This window comes from Podarcis liolepis (genome assembly GCF_965112155.1).
Source record: "Podarcis liolepis genome assembly, chromosome: 11".
NCBI lineage: Eukaryota > Metazoa > Chordata > Lepidosauria > Squamata > Lacertidae > Podarcis > Podarcis liolepis.
The window spans coordinates 30,263,616-30,286,428 of record NC_139565.1 but is presented as its reverse complement, the minus strand read 5'-3'; the positions used below and the strand labels follow the sequence as shown (position 1 = coordinate 30,286,428).

The following is a 22,813-nucleotide window of genomic DNA, read 5'->3' as shown; positions in this document are numbered from 1 at the left end:
ATTCAGGAATTCACATTCAATTCACCATCCTCTATTGATGGGTCCAAAGTGTACTGTCCCTTGCTGTCAGAGATACCCCATGGAAGTTGTGGGGAAGTGTGCACACATTTCATCTAGGAACAGGTTTCCTTTAGTAGAATCAAGTACAACAAATACCATCAATTTATTATTATTATTAAGATAGGTGATCTTTACTGTTTCTAGAGACCCCATAATACACGAAACACACACACACACACACATTCATATTTTGTGAATTTTTGTACTTTTGTCCATTTACTGTATTTATTCCCCCCCCCATTTGAACTATAAAATGGTGATTTTCTTTGAGTCAAAATGAGAATACCCCTAAACATTTTTTTAGAAAAAAGCACTGTGTGTGTGTGTGTGTGTGTGTGTGTATCTATCTATCTATCTATCTATCACATTTCTTGCTAATTCTAGATGCAAACCTTTCATCTGTTTGACCACATTTATAATCTAGAACCTAGTTTAGTAAAAAAAGAAGTTGCACTTTAAGCTCTGGGACTTAAGAAGCCTGAAGTTCATTCTGTTTATGGACCAAGTGCCATAGGTCAAGCTAAAATGCACTCCCATGTATGCCACACTACAACAACTTGGGTCACACATTTATTCATAAATATTTACAAACCACACTTCTGTAGGAAATATAGTAAGGCAATGTACAACATAAAAATGCAAATCAACAGTAATAACATTGATAAAAGCAGCAGTTAGATGTCAATAAAAACTGGTTGGTAAAAAAAAAGTCTAATTCCTAAGGCATGTCTGAACTATACAGTTTTTAGAAGATGTCTAAAAGAGCAGTCACAAAATTAAAAGACGCCTGCTTCTTGGGAGAAAAGCAATGACAAACCTAGACAACATCTTAAAAAGCAGAGACATCACCTTGCCAACAAAGGTCTGTATAGTTAAAGCCATGGTTTTCCTAGTAGTGATGTATGGAAGTGAGAGCTGGACCATAAAGAAGGCTGATCGCCAAAGAATTGATGCTTTTGAATTATGGTGCTGGAGGAGACTCTTGAGAGTCCCATGGACTGCAAGAAGATCAAACACATCCATTCTTAAGGAAATCAGCCCTGAGTGATCACTGGAAAGACAGATCCTGAAGCTGAGGCTCCAATACTTTGGCCACCTCATGAGAAGAGAAGACTCCCTGGAAAAGACCCTGATGTTGGGAAAGATGGAGGGCAGAAGGAGAAGGTGATGACAGAGGACAAGATGGTTGGACAGTGTTCTCGAAGCTGCCAGCATGAGTTCGACCAAACTGTGGGAGGCAGTGGAAGACAGGAGTGCCTGGCGTGCTCTGGTCCATGGGGTCACGAAGAGTCGGACACGACTAAACGACTAAACAACAACAAAAGAGAGCAGGGGTGACTCCTGGCAGATTTCTATTAACAATGAGTTAACAATAAGTTTCACATAGCAGAGCCTGCCATAAAGAAAGCTCAGTCCCTGGAAGAAGCCAATCAAAACTGTGCAGCGTGGGTGGGGCACCAAAAATACCCCAATAGAATTATCTCAGGGATCACTGTGGAGTAGAAGGAATAAGGCAGTCTTCAGTGTAGTTTGGACCCAAGTTTTATAGGGCTTTGTTGAGTCAACTCAATGACCTTGAATCTGTTCCAACAGCAAATCAGCAACCAGTGCAGTTTTCTCAGCAAAGGAGTAACATGCTGCCACTAACCTGCTCCTGTGAGCACTCTGGCCACTGCATCCTGCATCAGTTGTAGCTTCTGGTCCAGATACAAGGGCAATCCCACATCTGAAGGGCTGTCAGATGGATGGTGGAACCAGATGTTTCCTACTGCTTCAGAGGGGAGGACCTAAATCAATAGATCCAAATGACAAGAAATGAGGCTTTGACAAACATTCAGAACTTTCCGTCAGGAAGAGCTATTCAACAGTGGAACAGATTCCCTTGGAAGGTGATGGACTCTCCTTCACTGGAGTTTTTAAACAGAGGTTGGATGGCCATCGGTCAGAGATTCTTTAACTGTGATTCCTTCATTGCAGGGGGTTGGACTAGATGAAGCTTGGAGTCCCTTTCTACTCTACAGTTCTATGATTCGACGAGCAGGATTGATTGTCTGCAAAGTTAAGTCCTGCTCAGTTTGGCTGTGTGTTGAAGTCCTTAAGTCTGGACTTTGAAGTATCTTGCAAGGTGCTGCTGAAACAAAGTTTTTATCCATTTTAGCAGCATTTTCAGTGCAAAGCCCTGGCAGTCACTTGACATCACAATGACATCAGCCTTTGCCTGACTTGATCTATATCCTATACCCTTTTTTAAAAAAAATGCTGGCTCTTTGGGGGGGTTTTCTTTTATTGGGTTGTTGGTTATGTTTTGATTTTATGTATTCGATATTTTATGTGAACCGCCCTGAGACTTTCAGGTAAAGAGCGGTATAGAAATTAATTAATTAAATAAATAGATAAATAATCTGATGATCTGGAACTTGTAGGTACAAAACACTGCCAAAAGGAAGGAAAACCCCCATTTCTGGTGTAGAGGATTGCAGCATTAGTCACTTAAACCAATGAGTTTTAATGAATAGATAAACCAATTGATATAAATCTGCATAAATTTGCATTGGAGAATAACAATAGTTCTAAAGCAAAAAAAGCCTACTTTGTTGCCCTGGAGAAATGCATGTGTTACAGCAGGTACCATGGTAAAAAAAGCTTTCTGTCTCTCTTTAACATACAAAGGCATGTCTATTAATAGAGTGCTTACAATTGCATCTGCAATTTTCATAACTGCTTGTATTATAACTAATAAAAACTCTGCCGACTGATTAGTCAGAGCTTCCTTTTTAATTAATTAAAATGTTTTAAATCGATGTATTTAACCAACTACTTGACTGAACACTGCAGCACGCACACACACACATACACATTTTGCTCCTACCTGAATTTTCCACTGAAGAACCATTTTTTAACAACTATATATTTTCATCAGAGCTTCAGAACTGGGCATGTAGATTCCTTTTCAGCTAATCAAGAGAAGCAATTAAGCACTAGGTTCCTTAAATAGTATTCTGTCACAAGCCTTCATGTTTCCGTCACAGTACATATGGTCCAATTGTTTACAGATTAAAAAGAACGAATGAAAGAATGAATTTTTTTTTAAAAAAAATCCCTGCTCAGATGTTAAATCAAGATGTTTTCTTCACTTTCAAATGATGGGCTGACTGCCAACACTTTCAATGAGAAATTCAGAGGGCTTATATTTTTTTATATAAAAAAAAGCCGAACGCATATCTCATGTTTGGACGTTAGTGTGTGATGGCCCATCAACATCAGGATTGATGGGAAAGAAGCTGTTCTTAAGGCATATGTTCGGCTCTCTGCAGAAAGAATACTCTTGGGGAAAGTGTTCTTTGTGAGTTTATGATATGAGAGCAAAAAAACTAGGAGCAAAATAGGTCTTAGGCATGAATTGGTACCATGACACAGAGGCAGTGCTCCTGCCAGTGATAACATTTGCCCCACAGCACCATCTGGCAGCCAGAAGCTCCCAAAGTTAAATCAAAATGGATGCTAAATGTGTTGTAGCTGGATCGGAAACTAACCCATTTGTATGCCCTTTTTCTCAGTCCAGAAACATTCACGGTCATCTTCAACATGGTGCTTTCAATCTAGATCGATTCTAGATCCTGCCAACTATAAGGTCACTTGATATGCATTTGAAAAGCTTCCACTTGAATAGGTTATCCATGTATTTTCCTCCGTGCACGTGCCTATGGTGAATGAACAAGGAAGTGTTGATTGCGATCTTAGGCTGGATCTAGACACATCAAAAAAACGTTTCAGGAAAAAGCGTTGTAAACCTCATAATGAGAAATCACGTTGCCGAAAGATGGAAGTCCACAGCACCATGTGGGGTCACAGTGTTATAATGTATTTGCGACACTTTTTCTTTACTCACGTAGCTGAGTCCTTAGTACATGCCCACCCACAACACCATTGGGCGCATGCAGATACACTGGCCCCCGCCATTGCTGGGAGCGTCTGTTGTCATCTGTATTCAAATGGACACACCACAGGGTGTTGCAGAATGCATCTGTAATGAGATTTTATTTTCAGAATGAAATCAGTTTCTCAAGAACCTCCCCCCCCCCCAAATGCAATAAATCTAGATTATGTATAGAAAAAGCAAGTACTCAAGCGCCATTGGATCTTTAGTAAAATGTGTGTTTGCAGCCATAGTCTATGGCATCAGCTGTCTCTTTGCATCATTGACAACTGAAGTCATTCTTTGAACATATTGGAAATTTCATTGGCTCCTTGGTCTGAGTGTCTACATGCCTAATTATGTGATCAGAAACAAACATTTGCAGATCATGAAAAACTGATCATATGATCTGCACAGTTTTTGTTTTTCCAGTTATTTAGCTGTTCAGCCTTCTTAACTATAGCCTACAATTTGATACCAGCACTTGTTGCTTTTATGAACGAATGAACTTCTCAGAAAGTTCAAGGGGTGAGCTTACATCACTGACAATTGAGAATTTCAAGTCAGAGGCTAATTGTAGGGGTGAACAGTATGATCAAATTAAAACTATGAATGAATCTGTCACTACCCTAAATGTCAAAATAAAAACTGTTCCCCTAAAGGAAATATTTCCAGATGCGGTTGATGCTTTTTAATTCCTTGTTAGAGAAAGAAAGGGGGGGGGGACTAGCTAACGCATTAAGCATTTTGTGGAACTTCCATTTTAATTCCACTTCCAGCTAATTACATAACAGCAACACCTCATCAGTGCTAATGGTCTCTATTATTAAAGTAACCAGACAGAAGGGAGATGACAAAGAATCCAGTTTATAATCCTTTGATTTCAAAACAAATTTATCAGAGCTGATACACAGATTCAAAATCTGTGTGCAAGTGTTGCATCTTCCATGCAGATGTACAGCATTTGCATAGAAAACATAATATAAATTCTGTCCCCACAGACATGACAATAGTTTCTCAGTGGAGATTCACATGCTTGCAGCAGTATGTCTTATTGCATTGTGATCACAAGACTCGCTTTTACGTATCTGCAACTCCATGCTAATGCAGTCTATGACACAGTCACCATGATCCCTCTCAAAAGCAGTTTGGATCATCTAGTTGAATTAATCAGCAGTTCTATGCACTGAAGAAAAGTTCTATGGGGCTTCAAGGAAGCTTTGTCACAATATAAGTCTAGGTGACGGTTTCCCAGCCTGTTCACTGTACTAGTCTCGATTCTGAAAGATTGACTGTGGAGTCTCATCATCTTTAGGAAACAAAGCCTACTTTTTTGAGTTAAATTCCATCCCTGGTTTCATTTCACTCTGGATTAATACCAAAGGCCTAGAATATTTATTTCCACAAATATGCTTACCTCAGGGCTGGCCCAAGACATTTTGGCACCTCAGGTGAACCACCACAAAATGACTTCTTCACACACACCTGGCCCACTGGCCAGGGAGGAAGAGGAGAGTGAATATCTACATCAGGAACAAGGGGGAGATCAAATTAACCTTACCTAACGGTTGAAGTTAAAGCCATGGTTTTCCCAGTAGTGATGTATGGAAGTGAGAGCTAGAGCATAAAGAAGGCTGATCGCCGAAGAATTGATGCTTTTGAATTATGGTGCTGGAGGAGACTCTTGAAAGTCCCATGGACTGCAAGAAGATCAAACACATCCATTCTTAAGGAAATCAGCCCTGAGTGATCACTGGAAGGACAGATCCTGAAGCTGAGGCTCCAATACTTTGGCCACCTCATGAAAAGAGAAGACTCCCTGGAAAAGACCTTGATGTTGGGAAAGATGGAGGGCAGAAGGAGAAGGGGACGACAGAGGACGAGATGATTGGACAGTGTTTTCGAAGCCACAAACATGAGTCTGACCAAACTGTGGGAGGCAGTGGAAGACAGAAGTGCCTGGCGTGCTCTGGTCCATGGGGTCACGAAGAGTCGGACACAACTAAACGACTAAACAGCAACAACAACGGTTGAAGTGGAAATTGAAAGGGGAAAGGGGCTCACTCTGAATCAGTCCTGCTGGGTGCAGAGCCCAGGAGACCCATCAGAGGTCAACTTCCACCATTTCCTCCCTAGGGGTGGGAAGAGACCAGCAACATCTCTTATGGAGGCGACATTGGGAGGCTGTTGAGGAAGATGGAGATTCAATCTCCAAGGAGCACATGGCAGTGGCAGTGGCAGTGGCCAATGCATTCCTTGGAGGCTGGACCTGGTGTCCCTGTGGATCCTGTCACCTGAGGTGGTCGTCTCATTTTGACTCATGGGTGGGCTGTCCTGCATTACCTTAAAAATGCTGAATTGTCTCTTCATATGAGTTGCCTTGGGTGAGTATACCTTTAGTATTGTGAAGTTCTCAGATATCCCACAGGGAAAGAAAAGCACTTCTTCCTCCTCCTCCTATCTTTATTTTTAGTAATTCTAAATAATGTTTACTGAAACTACAGTGGTTTCCAGTTTCCTAATGTTGTAAGGTATTTCTTTTGCATTCCAAAAGCAGATTTGCCTATCGTTAAACGCTAGCACACTTAACTATACAGTGGTACCTCGGGTTAAGTACGTAATTCGTTCTGGAGGTCCGTTCTTAACCTGAAACTGTTCTTAACCTGAAGCACCACTTTAGCTAATGGGGCCTCCTGCTGCCGCCGCACCGCCGGAGCATGATTTCTGTCCTCATCCTGAAGCAAAGTTCTTAACCCGAGGTGCTATTTCTGGGTTAGTGGAGTCTGTAACCTGAAATGTATGTAACCCGAGGTACCACTGTATAGTGCATTTATTATCTGGATGTTCCATGTACCTAAATGGGTTGTGCTTTGCTGTCCTGGGTGTGCCCCACTTTACCCCTGATCATGATGCAAATGAAGGGTTTAATCCCTCTCACTCCCCCATCTAGGTCTTATGCAGAGTCAAGTCCTCCTGCCTTCTGTCTCCATTTTAAACACAACAGCTATAGAATGGTATTGAGTTTAGTTTGTCCCTAAGAGTGTGAGGCCCAGACTACAGCAGCAGGGGGTTGTAAATATCCTTTTGGGAAGCTGGGATCAGAAAGAAGTACGAAGGGCACAGTCAAAAAATTGCTGATAATGTTCTGTGTATGTGAAAGACTTCCAAAGTGCATTTTTCATTGCCCAGCACAACCAGTGATAAAAATGTCCAGTAATTACTAAAAGGGTTGGCTCTGCTGCTGGAGATATGTGTGAAAACATATGTGCTTTAGTAAATTCATGATTGCAAGGAAGTGTTGAATGCCAGATCTAGCAAGGCATCAACTGAGGGTTTTTCTGTTTTCTTCTTCTTTTTTGGTGATATTGAATTAAGCAAGACACACAATGATAAGTAAATATGGAGTTCATTTCGTACAATGAAATCACCATGTTGCTGGCATTATCTGAGAATTGTTTGCTACGGCATCATATGTTGCATACAATGGGGTACCCATCTGTTTTTTCTAAATATAGCCAAGTTTGTTTTGCCTAAATTTACACCCTCTTGAACATCCTAGGTTGGTGCATTTGTCTTGGATTTGATTATTATTGGATAAGTGGCTCTACTTAGAAGGGATTGTTGGAAATGGAGCAGCAATGGGGCAGAATTTAAAGCAGACCTGAAAAAAACTGTAACAATGAATAATGATGTGGAAGAGGGAACATTTTAAGCCACATTCCAGCCACCTTAATGCTAAACCTAAATTCCAAGGAAGGGTTTTAAGGTGTGTAATAACTAAAGTAGAGCTTGTACAATTATATTTTTTTAAAAAATAATGTATTGACTTAAATCACAAATGGAAAAATATTTATGAACTTCTGGGAGAAAATGAGTTTTGGAGTAAATGATGAACACAAAAACCCCATTCAACCTGTCTGCCCCATATCACATAAGAGTGAGAATAGGGAAACGTTCATTGGGTCATGCCCTCTTGTCCATCATCAGTGCCCTCCAAGCATTGCAGGTTGAATGCCTGCAGGAAGAGCCTGCCAAAGCTGTGTTTGGGAAGGTGTGTTGCTCAGTAGTATAAGCTGCATGCAGAAGGTCCCTGATTCAGACGTGGGCGTCTTGGAAAGAGTTCTGCCTGAAATCTTGGGACAGTCGCTGCCAGTCAGTGTAGACAATAATAAGCTTGATAGGTTGATGGCTTGACTTGGAATAAGGCAGCTTCCTATGTTTTTAAGCTCTCTAAGCTTTGGATGCCTGCTGTCTATTTATCTGGTTCAGTGAGGCGTTGCTTTGCTTTGAGTTTCAGCAGTTAAGCAGCTCAGACCAAGAGCTTATGTAGGAGCTGGAGGCTCCTAGCTCCCCAGCCCTTTCTAGATGGTAGGCAGGTGTTGGATCCAGGCAGGTGCCTCTTCAATCTCCCCCTGCCTCCCAAGTAGCACTTTGCTGGCAGCCCTGAAGCTCCTACCTGGCTTACCGTGTCATCTGTTCCAGTGGCCCTGGGGGTAACATGAAGGACTTTGAGAGCCAGCCAGGAACCCAGGCAATTGGTATTGAGGCTTCTGGTCCAGGGCCTAGGATGCCTGGATCCAATGGATTCTCAAAGTCATTGGCAGGGCAGAAATCTTCTGTGGGTCCTGCTCCTCCTCCACAGGAACCCCAAGTACTAGGCCCGGACAGAGCTGGACCTGACATCTGCATAATCAGACTTCTAAATTGTGTGGGAAGCCAACACAAGGAGGGGAAGCTGCCAGCTGCAGACAAAAGAAAATAGTTCCTTGCATAGCACATAGTTCAGCTATGGAATTCACTTCCAGGAGAAGTTGTGATTGTCAGCAACTTGGATGGCTTTAAAAGAGGATTAGACAAATTCATGGAGGAGAGGGCTACCAGTTGTTACTAGCCATAAAGTTTATGTTCTGTCTCCATTGTTGAAGCCAATATGTCTCTGGGTACCAGTTGTTCAGAACTGAAAGTAGGGAGAGTACTATGAGAGGCTTCCCATCTGACTGTGAATGCTGGACTAGATAAACCTTTGGTGATGTCTTCTGATGAGGACAAAATGGGAAGGATAGAGGATCTTGAGTTCCTTGGAGGAACGGTGGAATATAATTGTAATAAACCAACCAACTAACCAACCAACCAACCAACCAACCAACCCATAAGCTACAGTTGAGGCAGTTGGGTATGTTTAGTCTGGAAAAGAGAAGAGAGAACGGAGATAGGATAGCCACCTTGAAGTGCCTACAGCTTGTCACATGGCAGATGGAACTACAGAAAGTAGAGCCCAAACCAATGGATTCAAATTACAAAAAATGAGATTCTGTCTAAACACCAGGAAGAACTTTCTGTCAGTAAGAGCTGATCAACAGTGGAATGGACTCCCTTGAAAGGGTGTGGACTCTCCTGCCCTGTAGATTTTTAAGCAGAGGTTGGATGGCCATCTGTCACAGATGCTTTAGTTGAGAGTCCTGCATCGCTGGGGGTTGGACTAGATGGCCCTCGGGATCCCTTCCAACTCTTCAATTTTATGATTCTGTGCTGAGAAGTTGTACCACTTGAATGCCTAAATAGCAACCAGTGACTCCAATCACATCATATCATTTCTTCTTATTAATAGGCCCCATCGGTGTTCAGCATGTTGTGCAGAATGTCATGAACAAAAAGACAAGGTCTTTGACCCCCAAAGGGCTTTGTATCTAATTATATCAGAGGAAAGTACCAAAGCTGAACAGTAAACAGAAACACTGGATCAGAAAGACTGATCTTAAAAGGGAGAAAAACGTTCCTAACCTATTTTTCTAATGTGATCGTAATGTGGGACTCCTTCTGAAACTCATGGCATATTTGATAAATGGTACTTTGTGTACTTCTAGAACAGGGCTGGTGCCATATGCCTTCAGGAAACGTTATTAAAGGGGTTTTGTATGGAAGGGCATTCCTGGTTCTATCAGCAGAATAACAGTCTTGACAATGGAATTAAATCTTTGACTTCGCTGGCTTATCAGCAAACAATAGGGCGGCCCATGGAAGACATTTTTAATACAAAAGGTTTTTCCCTTCCTTTTCCCCCTGTGAACCATATTGTAAAAGATGTGAACCATAAGTAAAAGATTAGGAAACAATGTGGAAGTGATTGATTCCTCAGATAGTGTTTTTTTAAGGGGGAAAAAAAAACAAATTTCTCTTCATTTCCACCCCATCCCCACACCATTATTCATTTTCTCTTACTATCCAATTTTTCAGCTCTGGACAAAACATAAATGCAGCCAGCCAACCTCAAGGGCAAAATTATCTCCTCCTTTCATCCTCTTCTGAATCATGGCAATGGTGGCACCAGAAGGGTGGTGAGAATCTAAAATGACCCTTTGAGCCACATGTATTTTATTTACTCACAGTTTTCTAGAACAAGGGTAGCCAACATGGTGGCTGTCAGATGTTGTTCAACTCCCATCAGCTCCATCCCAGCATAGCCACCTTGATTCTGCTCAAACGGTCCCTACAGGAGCACTGCAGAGCGTTCAGATCCAATATTCAAAAAATTATAGGGCTTTTTGAGTGCTCAAGTTAAACACTGGGAAAGTGTCGATCCCACTTGGTTGGGTTGAATGGAAGAAGTGCGGTCTCCTATAACTATTCATAGAATCATAGAAACGTAGAATTGTAGAGTTGGAAGGAACCTTGAGAGCTATCTAGTCCAAATCCCTTTCAGGAATCTCAATGAAAGCATGCATGGCAGATGGCCAGCCAGCCTCTGCTTAAAAACCTCCAAGGAAGGACAGTCCACCACATTCCAAGGGAGGCCACCCCACATTTGAACAGCTCTTACCATCAGAAAGTTCTTCCTGATGTTTAGTCTGAATCTCCTTTTGTGTAACTTGAAGCCATTGGTTTGGGTTCTAGCCTCCAGAGCAGGAAAACACGAGCTTGCTCCATCTTTCATGTGACAGCCATGTGCTGAAGTTACTTGAACAGGGAAATTAGTTTGTATTGTGATGGAGGCGCATCCAAAAATATCAGCTATTTTAGTTGCCTTAAAGAAATTAAGGGATTGTGTTTGTTAACATCAGGCTTGCTTCTGCTACTTCCAAAATTTAGGATGGCCACCAACTTCTGTTGGTGAGGGGCTAGGGTGTTTTGTTTTTGTTTTATTGCCATTTTACAAAAAATATATATATGTTATGGCTGTTTGGGGAGGGGAAACCCATTCTTTCAAAAAACAAAACCTATGTAGGTGCAGGTTTCATGCACTTATGTGAAGAAGCCAGAAAGTTCATATTCAGGATCTGAGGTGAGGCCCTTCTGAAATTAAGATATGGATGCTTAAAGCAACACTGAGCACTCCCTGTTTGAATTGTTTTTCTTAGTAAGGAGTGATCTCTATAATATTTCATTTAAAAAGTGATGTTTGTAATTGTGATGCCTGAAATGTAAAGCAGGTTTATTCAACCCGATAAAAGTTGTATTATACGAATACATCTTGGGAAGTGGAAGCTTATTACAGCTCGTGCATTTGCATTAGAGCAATTGCCAGCTCCTAATGTGAAGCTGAATGCCTGTGTGAGGAGGACTTTACATATTTTTATTTTTGAGTAGGGAGTGTGTGCTTATCCCTTGTGTCTGTGGATGGAGTAAGGAAACCTGTCAAATTTCTTCTTTTAAAAAAAGCTGCAGGAAAGGATCTCAGGTTTAATTTAAAGTGGATAATCACACAGTTCCTTTGGGTCTAACTTCAACAAAATGACTTAAGTTATTTTTTGCTATCTCTGACTTCAGTGCACTGAAGACATGAAGCAAAAAATACATGTCTTACAATACTGTATTCCTGAAAACTAAATTTCACTTGAATATTGAGTCAAATGCTGATCTGAACCAAGCATACACCTTTATTCCCTATCTCTTGCTGTACCGCTTGAGCCTCTTAGAATTGACCAGAATTCTGCTCCCCTGATTCAGTATCACAACTTACGGTATTGTTCTCTGGCATTGGATGTTGAACCCATAAGAGTAGAGCATCAACAGTGATGCCTGTCTTCTGCTACAACAGCACCAACAGTTGCCTACTGCACTATTTGTTTCTGGCACCTAAAATGGCTTGAGTGAGTAAGTGGAAAGAGGCTCCAATTCATAGCTGTCAACCCCCCCCCCCTTTTAAAGGGAAATTCCCTTATTCCGAATAGGATTCCTTGCAAGAAAAGGGAAAAGTTGACAGCTATGCTCCAATTTATTTATTTATTGCTAGTCATAAGGATTAAATTAAAGATAAAGGTAAGGTAAAGGACCCCTGGATGGTTAAGTCCAGTCAAAGGCGACTATGGGGTTTAGCACTCTTTTTACTTTCAGGCCGAGGGAGCTGGAGATTGTCCACAGACAGCTTTCCGGGTCATGTGGTCAGCATGACTAAACCGCTTCTGGTGCAACAGAACACCGTGATGGAAGCCAGAGTGCACGAAAATGCCATTTACCTTCCCGCCGCAGTGGTACCTATTTATCTACTTGCATTGATATGCTTTCGAATTGCTAGGTTGGCAGGAGCTGGGGCAGAGCAATGAGAGCTCATCCCGTTGTGGGGATTTGAAATGCCAACCTTCCAACCTTTAGTCATCAGCAGTGTCTGGGCAGAAATCAGGAAAATGTCTGGTAAAACTCGAATGTATGGCAGCCTATGTTAGCAGTGCCATTTTTCCATTAAAATAGCTCAAAATGGGTTTTTAAAAGAGTGATTTGGCCCAAAAAGCTCAACAACTTTGCTCCTCTCCCCCCAAAAAGCTCAGGTGTAGGAACTCAGGCAGCCCTTAGGCTATCTTGGACCCAAGTTGTTCAGGGCTTTGATTATCATCACAAGAACCTGAAATATAGTTCAAATGTCATAGGGATCAGTAAGATGCAGTAGAATGTGTGGGCAACAACTTTAGCATATGCCAAAAACATAAGCTATTTGGTCCATGCCTTATTTATCTCAGAGGGAAGAGTGTTCCATATGGCAGGTGCAGCCATGCTAAAAGCCCTATTCCAGGCAGTCGCAAGACAATGCGTCGTCTGTCCACCTGAAATTTAATACAACCACACATGCTCCACCTTCCATAAGAAAAACAATTATCATTTCCCTATAATGGTGTAAGTGGCACATGATTAAACAGGAAAAATGACCACAAATCTGGGAAGGCACCACTGACAGGAAAAAGGAGAGGAAGATACTCCAGGTGTTGGTAGAGAGATTTATTCCAGGGCTGGTGCATTTTGGAATAATCCTTCTTCAGGGGCACATTTTGAATAGTAATTCTCATCAAATGCACAAACCCCTATGCACTTGATGAGAACTGCTATCAAAACGTGCTCCTCAAGAACGGATATTCCAACATGCATTGGATCGGAAATAAATCTTTCTTCATGATTCAATAATATCCATTCAGCTACAGACCTTTCCATGCACAGATTTCTTTGTGTGTCATCAATGGTTCTGTGGTTTGCAGCAATATGGGCACTTAGAGGACCACTTTGCATTCAAGCAGTATTCATATGAAAATCACGCATTCAGAAAACGTGCATTCACCCTTCACCTCCACCTGTTCAACTGAATGTCTGCATAGAGCAGGCATGTGTACCATTGTATGCAGGTAATGCTCTGTCAGTTGGGATCCCTGGTAAAGCAGGATCTGACCCGTGTGGCTCTGTTCCAGACTTCAGTTGAATTTGTGGAGGTCAAGAGGGGAGACATTGCATGCAGCCTTGCCCCCAAATGTTCAGCGAGGTTGAATCCCTATATCCACTTAGTGGAAGTGTTGTTGTTTAGTCATGTCCGACTCTTCGTGACCCCATGGACCAGAGCACGCCAGGCACTCCTGTCTTCCACTGCCTCCCACAGTTTGGTCAAACTCATGTTCGTAGCTTCGAGAACGCTATCCAACCACCTCATCCTCTGTTGTCCCTTTCTCCTTGTGCCCTCAATCTTTCCCAACATCAGGGTCTTTTCCAGGGAGTCTTCTCTTCTCATGAGGTGGCCAAAGTATTGGAGCCTCAGCTTCAGGATCTGTCCTTCCAGTGAGCACTCAGGACTGACTTCCTTCAGAATGAATAGGTTTGATCTTCTTGCAGTCCATGGGACTCTCAAGAGTCTCCTCCAGCACCATAATTCAAAAGCATCAATTCTTCGGCGATCAGCCTTCTTTATGGTCCAGCTCTCACTTCCATACATCACTACTGGGAAAACCATAGCTTTAACTATACGGACTTTGTCAGCAAGGTGATGTCTCTGCTTTTTAAGATGCTGTTAGTGGAAGTAAGTCCCACTGAATCCAGTGTGGCTTGCCTCTGAGCAACCTATATAGGATTGCACTGTGAATATGTGATCAGGGTTTTAATCCAATGAGTGTTTGTGTGTATTTCTGAGGCTAAATTTCAGCCTTCCCCAACCTGGAGACTTTCAGATGTTTTGCACTCCTAGCTCCCATCAGCCCCAGCATGCTCAGTCAGTGGTCAGGGATGATGGGAGTTGCAGTCCATAGTCCAACAGCATGCTTGGAAAGGCAGCTGCATTGCATTGAGTTGCTTTTGTCACTGTACTCGGTTTAAAGATGGAGGAAATGGGCAACTCTCAATATTTTTTAGTTATTTACAAATACTTCCCCTTCTGTACACAGGTGTGCAAAATCACCTCGAGCTGTTGCAAAAGCAGAACATGGAATAACCACAGGACCTGTTTTGAAAAGATAAAGTGCCCTATAACCTGTGGGCACAAGTATCACTCGGTGTTAGGAAGATACGAACCATTCTAAATTCCAATGTGATGATGGGTCTTATATACAAATTGAATTTCCCTATCTCTCTTTTGCCCAACACTCTCAATACAGTGTTTGTCAGAATATGGAAATGTTGCCATGGGAAACTTTGGCTCTGGGATGGGGAGCACTACTAGAGAACGAGTGAAATGGAATTTCTTCAAGCAGATAACAGAAGAATTTGCGGCTTAGGCACTGCAGGCCTTCTGTTTGAGGAAACTTCTAACTGTAGCCTAGTGGTGTGCTATCTCCTCTCAGCCTTAAAGATTTTAGAAATATCCTTTCCCCATTTAAAAGCTAACGGACTGTACAGGTCTGAGAGCCTTTCCCTAACCGTTCTTGCCTTGATAAAGTGAGCAGATGTTAATTGGACAAAGAGCAAAGGAGGCTTTAAAGACCTTCAGAGCATTACTCTGATTTATTTTGCCTTGAACTCCCATTTGTATATAGATTGGAAGGGAATGTTGTGTTGCTCTTTCAGGCCATTCTTCCCTCCCTTTCTCTGTGACATTCTTGATATATGTCACCTTGATAAATTGGCCCCTTCTCTGTCTGTCAAAAGACATCTTTAAAGAACAATAATCCATGTGAAGTGCAAACCCTGCCACCTGAATAAGCTAAACTCTGCAGATCTGAGAGCAGCTTTGCTTACTTAAGAATGAAATGCTGATGTTCAAGAGCTCTCACTCGCTTGTCGCTCACCACAGCCGAGGTTGGTGCAGCTGTGATCCTGGATAATAGCACAATGAATATAGCGTACAAGTTCCCAGTGCCAAAATGACCTCCTCTGGCCTCAATTCACTGCCCACTCACCCAACCTTTATACCTCCTCCATACTTTAACATATCCTCCAACATAATAAGCCCGCCACCACTAATGTTATAAAGTAGTAATTGTGCCTAATTGGTAGGGAGGTGACAGACCATTCTGGTAATGTTGTGAAACTGTAAGGAAAGGGGAGTGAGAGCATTCACAGGCCCAGCAGTAATTATCCACTAATTTGGCCTGTTTGTGTAGGGACAGCTCATTATAGCCCTTAAGAAACCCCCCAAATAAAGCAAGAAAGTTGGTAGGAGGTAAGGTTAAATAATTAGTGTTCAGCAGATTAAAAAAAATATCAAAGGGCAGGATTAAGGGGGGGAAATGTGGTGAAAGTAACAACAGAGAATGGTGCAATATCCTTCCCATAAGTGAGTTTTATGTATTTGCAAGTATGTCAGACTCACGTATTATAAGATGCCTAAATGAGTTCAAAAAATACACAAACCATGGCATGCAATTTTATTTTATTTCTGTAATTAGAGCAGTCATCATCATTTTGCAGCTCAGATTGCCAGCTTTATACTCTTTAAGCGACTTGGTAAATCAGTTTTGAAAAGGGCTCTCCAATTCAAAAGCAGTATTTTCCATATTTTTCATTGTCACTAAATGCTCCAGTGTGTGCCTTTTATGTTTTGTACATGTTCTTTTCCAGCCTCAAATTTTTAAAAAGTGGCTGCCTGGTCTTAATTTCATTTTTCTACAACTGGTTGGGAAAAGAAACTAGATGGTACACTGAGCTCCTCAACTCAGATTGCCAAAAAGATTGTTTAAACTTTACTTTATTTGAATGTCTGAGACTGTGATCAATTACAGTGATAACAAATAAGTCGGTAAAACTGTGATCCTGTACACACCTGTTCAGGACTAACGCCAACTGAAAACCAGTAGGTTTTACTTCTGAATTGACATGAATACAATTGTATTACAAGACTGAGTACACACTAACCTGTTTGTAGGTTTTTCTCAGTCTGGATCATTCATGCTTTCCCTCAACCTGCTGCTTTCATAGAATCATAGAATCATAGAGTTGGAATAGACCACAAGGGCCATCGAGTCCAACCCCCTGCCAAACAGGAAACACCATCAGAGCACTCCTGACATATGGTTGTCAAGCCTCTGCTTAAAGACCTCCAAAGAAGGAGACTCCACAACACTCCTTGGCAGCAAATTCCACTGTTGAACAGCTCTTACTGTCAGGAAGTTCTTCCTAATGTTTAGGTGGAATCTTCTTTCTTGTAGTTTGGATCCATTGCTCCGTGTCCGCTTCTCTGGAGCAGCAGAAAACAACCTTTCTCCCTCCTCTATGTGACATCCTTTTATATATTTGAACATGGCTATCATGGCTAACCTCCTCTTCTCCAGGCTAAACATGCCCAGTTCCCTTAGCCGTTCCTCATAAGGCATCGCTTCCAAGCCTTTGACCATTTTGGTTCCCCTCCTCTGGACACGTTCCAGTTTGTCAGTGTTCTTCTTGAACTGTGGTGCCCAGAACTCGACACAGTACTCCAGGTGAGGTCTGACCACAGCAGAATACAGTGGCACTATTACTTCCCTTGATCTAGATGCTATACTCCTATTGATGCAGCCCAGAATTGCATTGGCTTTTTTAGCTGCCGTGTCACACTGTTGGCTCATGTCAAGTTTGTGGTCAACCAAGACTCCTAGATCCTTTCCACATGTACTGCTCTCAAGCCAGGTGTCACCCATCTTGTATTTGTGCCTCTCATTTTTTTTGCCCAAGTGCAATACTTTACATTTCTCCCTGTTAAAGTTCATCTTGTTTGTTTTGGCCCAGTTCTCTAATCTGTCAAGGTCTCTTTGAAGTGTGATCCTGTCCTCTGGGGTGTTAGCCACCCCTCCCAGTTTGGTGTCATCTGCAAATTTGATCAGGATGCCCTTGAGTCCATCATCCAAGTCGTTGATAAAGATGTTGAATAAGACCGGGCCCAAGACAGAACCCTGTGGCACCCCACTAGTCACTCTTCTCCAGGATGAAGAGGAACCATTGAGGAGCACCCTTTGGGTTCGGTCAGTCAGCCAGTTACAAATCCACTGAGTGGTAGCATAGTCAAGACCGCATTTTACCAGCTATATCTTGTTGCCCACAAGCATGGATGTTATGGACTGGCTAGATGGAGAGGAGTGGTAGGAGACACTAGCCAGAAAAGCCCCTAGGAAACTTCTGGGGAAGCAGGCTCAGATCCAGGGGATTGGTGGTGGGACAATGATGAGCACTAAGAGGGAGAAGGAGCAGAATGGGAGGAGGAGGTGTTGGGAGCAGACAAGGCAACAGGGTTTAGTGAGCAGGAAGAGGCTATGGCAGAGAGCAGTACAGACTCCAAGGCTGACTGTAGGCAGTCTGTGGAAGAGGACAGGAAGTCTTCCCTTCCTGCTGCAACCAGCTCCCCTCCCCCTGCCTCCCAGAACATGCAAAGAAATGAAGAGGGCAGAAAAACGAGAGGCAAGAAGGTGAAACCTTAGGTTATTGGGGAAGGAATCAGGGGAGAAGCCTTAGAGAGCAGAGGGAAGGCGGGAACCTTTAGTCCTTGCAACTGCTTTATTGGGGCAAGACCTCCCGGAAAGAATAGCTGCGACTACTAGGCCACAGCTGTGGTTTCTTTCCTTCACCGGCCTCGGGTGATTTATTGTTTCATTGCTAACCTATGCCTGACTTCAAACCTGACACTGGGTGTGGTTACTTAATATGCATTGGAAAACCATCCTCTTGATTAGGTCGTCCACCACTTTTCCTCCCTGAACAGATGAATGATAAAGGAAGTGGTGATTGTGATCTTGGTATATACCCACTAACGTCATTGAGCATGTGTGAATGGCCATAGGCCTGTGGTAGATCATCTGCCTTGCATGCAAAAGGTCCCAGTATCAATCTGGGACATCTCCAAGTAGGACTGGGAGGGCCACTGCCAATCTGTGTCATCAATTCTACAGTGTGGGGTTATGCATAATCAATCTGAAAGGAGCTTTCATTTTTGGAACGAAATTAGTTAGATTTGTCTTTAAATGCAAACTGATTTGAATTTCTCCCACAACCCTAATAAGGCTGCTCCCTTGTCTCTCTTGCCTCTACTGTATCAAATTCTGGATTGTAAACACCCCAGGGCAGAGACCTCCCTTTTCGTTTGTATTCCATAAAGCCACAGGCAAAGTCATAACACTATATGAATAAGAATAAAATAACAGTGCTGAGGGGGAAATGCTCTGTATATTCACAGAGGCATTGTCATTATTGCAACAACAAAATAAAGAAGAAGAATTGGTGAAAAACTGAAATTATTACTATATATTTCTGCATCAAGGATATGTGTGTCCTGTAATAAGTTTAGAGAGGGAAGTGAACACACACACACACACACACACACACACACACACACACTGACCGAAAAGTCGGGTGTTGCAGCAGGTCATGCTGTCTACCTCTGCCTGAAATGCCAACTCTTTTGAAGTTTCTTGGCAAATTCTCATTGGCATCTGCAGATTAGGGCTGTACACTGGAAGGATAGACCACACTGTGAGGGGCTCTTAAGCTAAACATTGCTGTGATCCACTCCCACACATGCTTTTTGCTTTGCAGCTCTGATCTCTGTTGACATATGTTTAAAGACTTGTCTGAAAGCAGGTTATCATGTCCTCTTGAGCCAGTTAAGCTATCACTTGAATTGGAATGCATCAAGAGTTTATACCGGTAAACAGAGAGGAGTACCAGAGCCATCCGATAAATTTGCTTTAAATTTTCAGACCTTTCTCAGTTTCTGGGCAATGTCAGGTGCTGATCATTTTAACTACATTTAGCATTGCTGTATGCAAGATAGCATTGCTGTATAGGACGACCTAGTATACCTTCAAGTGGTCAAGATACACGGCACAGATAAGGATGATAAAAGCTGCAATAGTGACTGTGCCTTTTTGTATTTCCCAATACTGAGGCAGTCATCCGTGTAAAAAGGTTGGAGAATCAAATTCTCTATGCTGGCTTGCTACTGTTCTTATGCAGTATCGTAAACGGTTATCTCTATTTTTTAGTAATTCTGGAAATTCTAGCTAGGGACTTCAAATGTTGGCCCTACCTTTTAGCTAATTTCATTACTCGGCAGTTCCTATGGCCATATCAGTGTCCTAATGAACACTGCACATTATCAATGTAGAAGATAAAAAGGAGAGTTTATTAATTAATCCCAGTTCAAAACTTGGGCTCTTTTCTTCTTACAATAGTAAGGGTACTAATTAGCCATGGTTTTCCCAGTAGTGATGTATGGAAGTGAGAGCTGGACCATAAAGAAGGCTGATCGCCGAAGAATTGATGCTTTTGAATTATGGTGCTGGAGGAGACTCTTGAGAGTCCCATGGACTGCAAGAAGATCAAACCTATTCATTCTGAAGGAAATCAGCCCTGAGTGCTCACTGGAAGGACAGATCCTGAAGCTGAGGCTCCAATACTTTGACCACCTCATGAGAAGAGAAGACTCCCTGGAAAAGACCCTGATGTTGGGAAAGATGGAGGGCACAAGGAGAAGGGGACGACAGAGGATGAGATGGTTAGACAGTGTTCTCGAAGCTACAAACATGAGCCTGACAAACTGCGGGAGGCAGTGGAAGACAGGAGTGCCTGGCGTGCTCTGGTCCATGGGGTCACGAAGAGTCGGACACGACTAAACAACTAAACAACAACAACTAATTAGTATGGCTTTGGATTTTTTTGTGCTGTGTGGGCACCTGTTGACTAAGAACTGAAATAAGACCACTACTCAGTTTTGTATACACCCAACAGATGATGATAATGTTCATTCATTCACCAGTACAGGGTCCCACAGCAGAAGAGCTGAAGTGAACTTTATGAGCTACTTCTGTTGAAATCTACAATTTAATACAATGAATAGTATACTTTATTTATTCAAACGTATAGCCGGTTACGTCTTGTGTGTTTATTGAAGAGCTGAAGTGAGCACCAGACCAGAGCAGTGTCAAATGCTTCCTCTCCTTATTCCTTCTTTTAGTAAAACCTGCCGTAAAACACAGGCATCTTGCTTTCCCCATCCATTGCATTTGTTGATTTATAGGGAGGAATCCAACAAACCTACTTTTATGCCCTCTTTCTTTTTAAATGTGTCTGTTCAGTCTGATGCACATCATCAGTGCTAACATGATCTAATTAATTCAGTGCATCTGATGTCTTAGTTTAACAAATTAAACTTTATCCAATCTCTTTTACCTTCTGGAATTTCAGATCAACATTTTAGCATATGCAATCTACCGTGCACATTGAAAATTCCAAAAATGTAACATGCAAGTCTATAGCAAGAGAGGTAGCATCCTAATACACATTTAAAATTCAACCGTAGCATTTTTATTTTGAGTTCTGGATGGCTTATAGATGAAAGGATGCTGTGTTTGCACGTTGAATGAATCTCATCTAAATCGGTAGGATCTTGGAGGCTTGGGTTCAGCCCTGTTTTTTGCAGTAGGGGCTAATGAAGAAATAGGTATTTTGTGTACCCATTCAGTGGGCATGCCTGTTACTTGTAGTCTCATGGCCATAACTGAATTCACCAGCAATGTAGCAATTTAAGTATAATGAATCACCAGTTTAGGAAGAAGAAGCAAGGAACCAGATATAGAACTTTTAGAATTTTGGCTTTTATTCAATGTCAAAGATCTTGCCTGTATCGCAAACGCAGCACTCTTAGAATGATTCAAAATGATTTGGAGTATAGCTTTATTAACAGCTAGCAACCTTGTACCTGGTTGTTGTGTTACTTGGGACTTCTAGGAAACAAAAACTCAGTGTTTTAAATCAATGGTTATTTCAGTGGAATTTTGAAAGAGTCAGTCTGCCATCTTGGTTCAAAATGGCATCCAGTTGTAGCCAAACTTGCCCCTTGAGTCCAACAGCACCTGGGTTCCCTGTCCTTGAATTAAAATTTGCAGATGTCAAAGAAGATTAATTGTCATATGCAGCAGTACATAGGCAGTGGCCTAACAAACCATATTTTTTAATTTTTTTGATGCTACAAAAGGATGTGTAGAAAAGACGTGGTAATTTGGATATACAAAATAGAGTGACTACGTATACACTATCCAGATGGGTGTTCTGGTTCACACAAAAAGCACCTCCATATATGTACCACCAGCAGAATGTAAAACCCAATGGTGACACACTCAAGGAAAATGTGTGGGACTGCCTTGTGTCTGAATTGTTCCTCTATCCAAAGATTATTAAGAAGCGTGCAAAGCCCATGTACACTCTGTGTCAGCCTTCCCCAAGCTCGTGCTCTCATATATTTGGGATGAGAAATCCCATTAGCACCAGCTGGCATAGCCCACGGTCAGGTATGATCTGAGATGCAGTTCAAAATGTCTGGGAAGAGATGCAAGGCTGCCATTTGTTAAAATAGCATCTACATTCTCTAACCACAACATCCTTTTAGATTTCATTTATGGCGATGGATAGCTTTAGCATTAGCATTTTCTATATGAGCATTTCTATATGAGAAAAGTATCCAAGGCAGAGGAAAACTATACTTGGAATTTGGAGGGTGTGTGTGTGTGTGTGTGTGTGTGTGTGTGTGTGTGTGAGAGAGAGAGAGAGAGAGAGAGAGAGAGAGAGAGAGAGAGAGAGACTGTTATATCTAACCATTTCATTCATTTATTATTAATATGAAGCTGTAAATTATTCTACTACTACTTTTCATTTCACTTATTGTACATGACAGCATTGAAGTACTAACAGGAAGTAGTTGCTGTTACTTCCCATAGTCGTCTCTCTTTTTTTAATCTGTGAGATTGACCTAGTTTGTTCCAACCGCATACAGAGCAGTAATTCTAAATTCCAGTTAGCAATCTCTGCTAAATTTAGGACTCATCATTCCAAGCAAGTTAAATATCGAGGAAAAAAGCATGTTGCAAACAGGGGTAAAAGTAATTTTGCAGGTTTCTGAGGCTAGTATTTTTCTCTCTGAGTGGGGTTGGGAGTGCTATTCACTTTACAGTTCTACTATGTGTGCAGTTTAAATTGACCTACTCTTACTATTAAGAGTTAAAAGAAACTGAATGTGTGAGTGAAAAAAATATATTCAAGAAGTAGGGAACTGCATGAAGTGGGAGGAGCAGGCTAAAAGTGATGGGTTTTTCTTTTATTTGCCATTCCCATTCCCCTACTGCTCTCTTCCCCACACATGAGCACATGAGTACTGAAACTGTGAAGAGGCTCTCTTCAATATGTCTTGCTATACCT

At 41.9% G+C, this 22,813-nt stretch overlaps 2 long non-coding RNA genes across 3 annotated transcripts in view; one reads left to right on the top strand and one right to left on the bottom strand.

Moving 5' to 3' along the window:
- LOC310688738 overlaps window positions 1-22,813 on the top strand; it is a 474,996-nt gene that overhangs the window by 383,124 nt on the left and 69,059 nt on the right. The window lies entirely within an intron of this gene.
- LOC310688796 lies at window positions 34-3,007 on the bottom strand. The gene is made up of 3 exons (XR_014517191.1): window positions 2,930-3,007; window positions 1,709-1,847; window positions 34-128 (listed from the first exon to the last, which is right to left on the bottom strand). It is a non-coding gene; the product is annotated as an uncharacterized lncRNA (long non-coding RNA).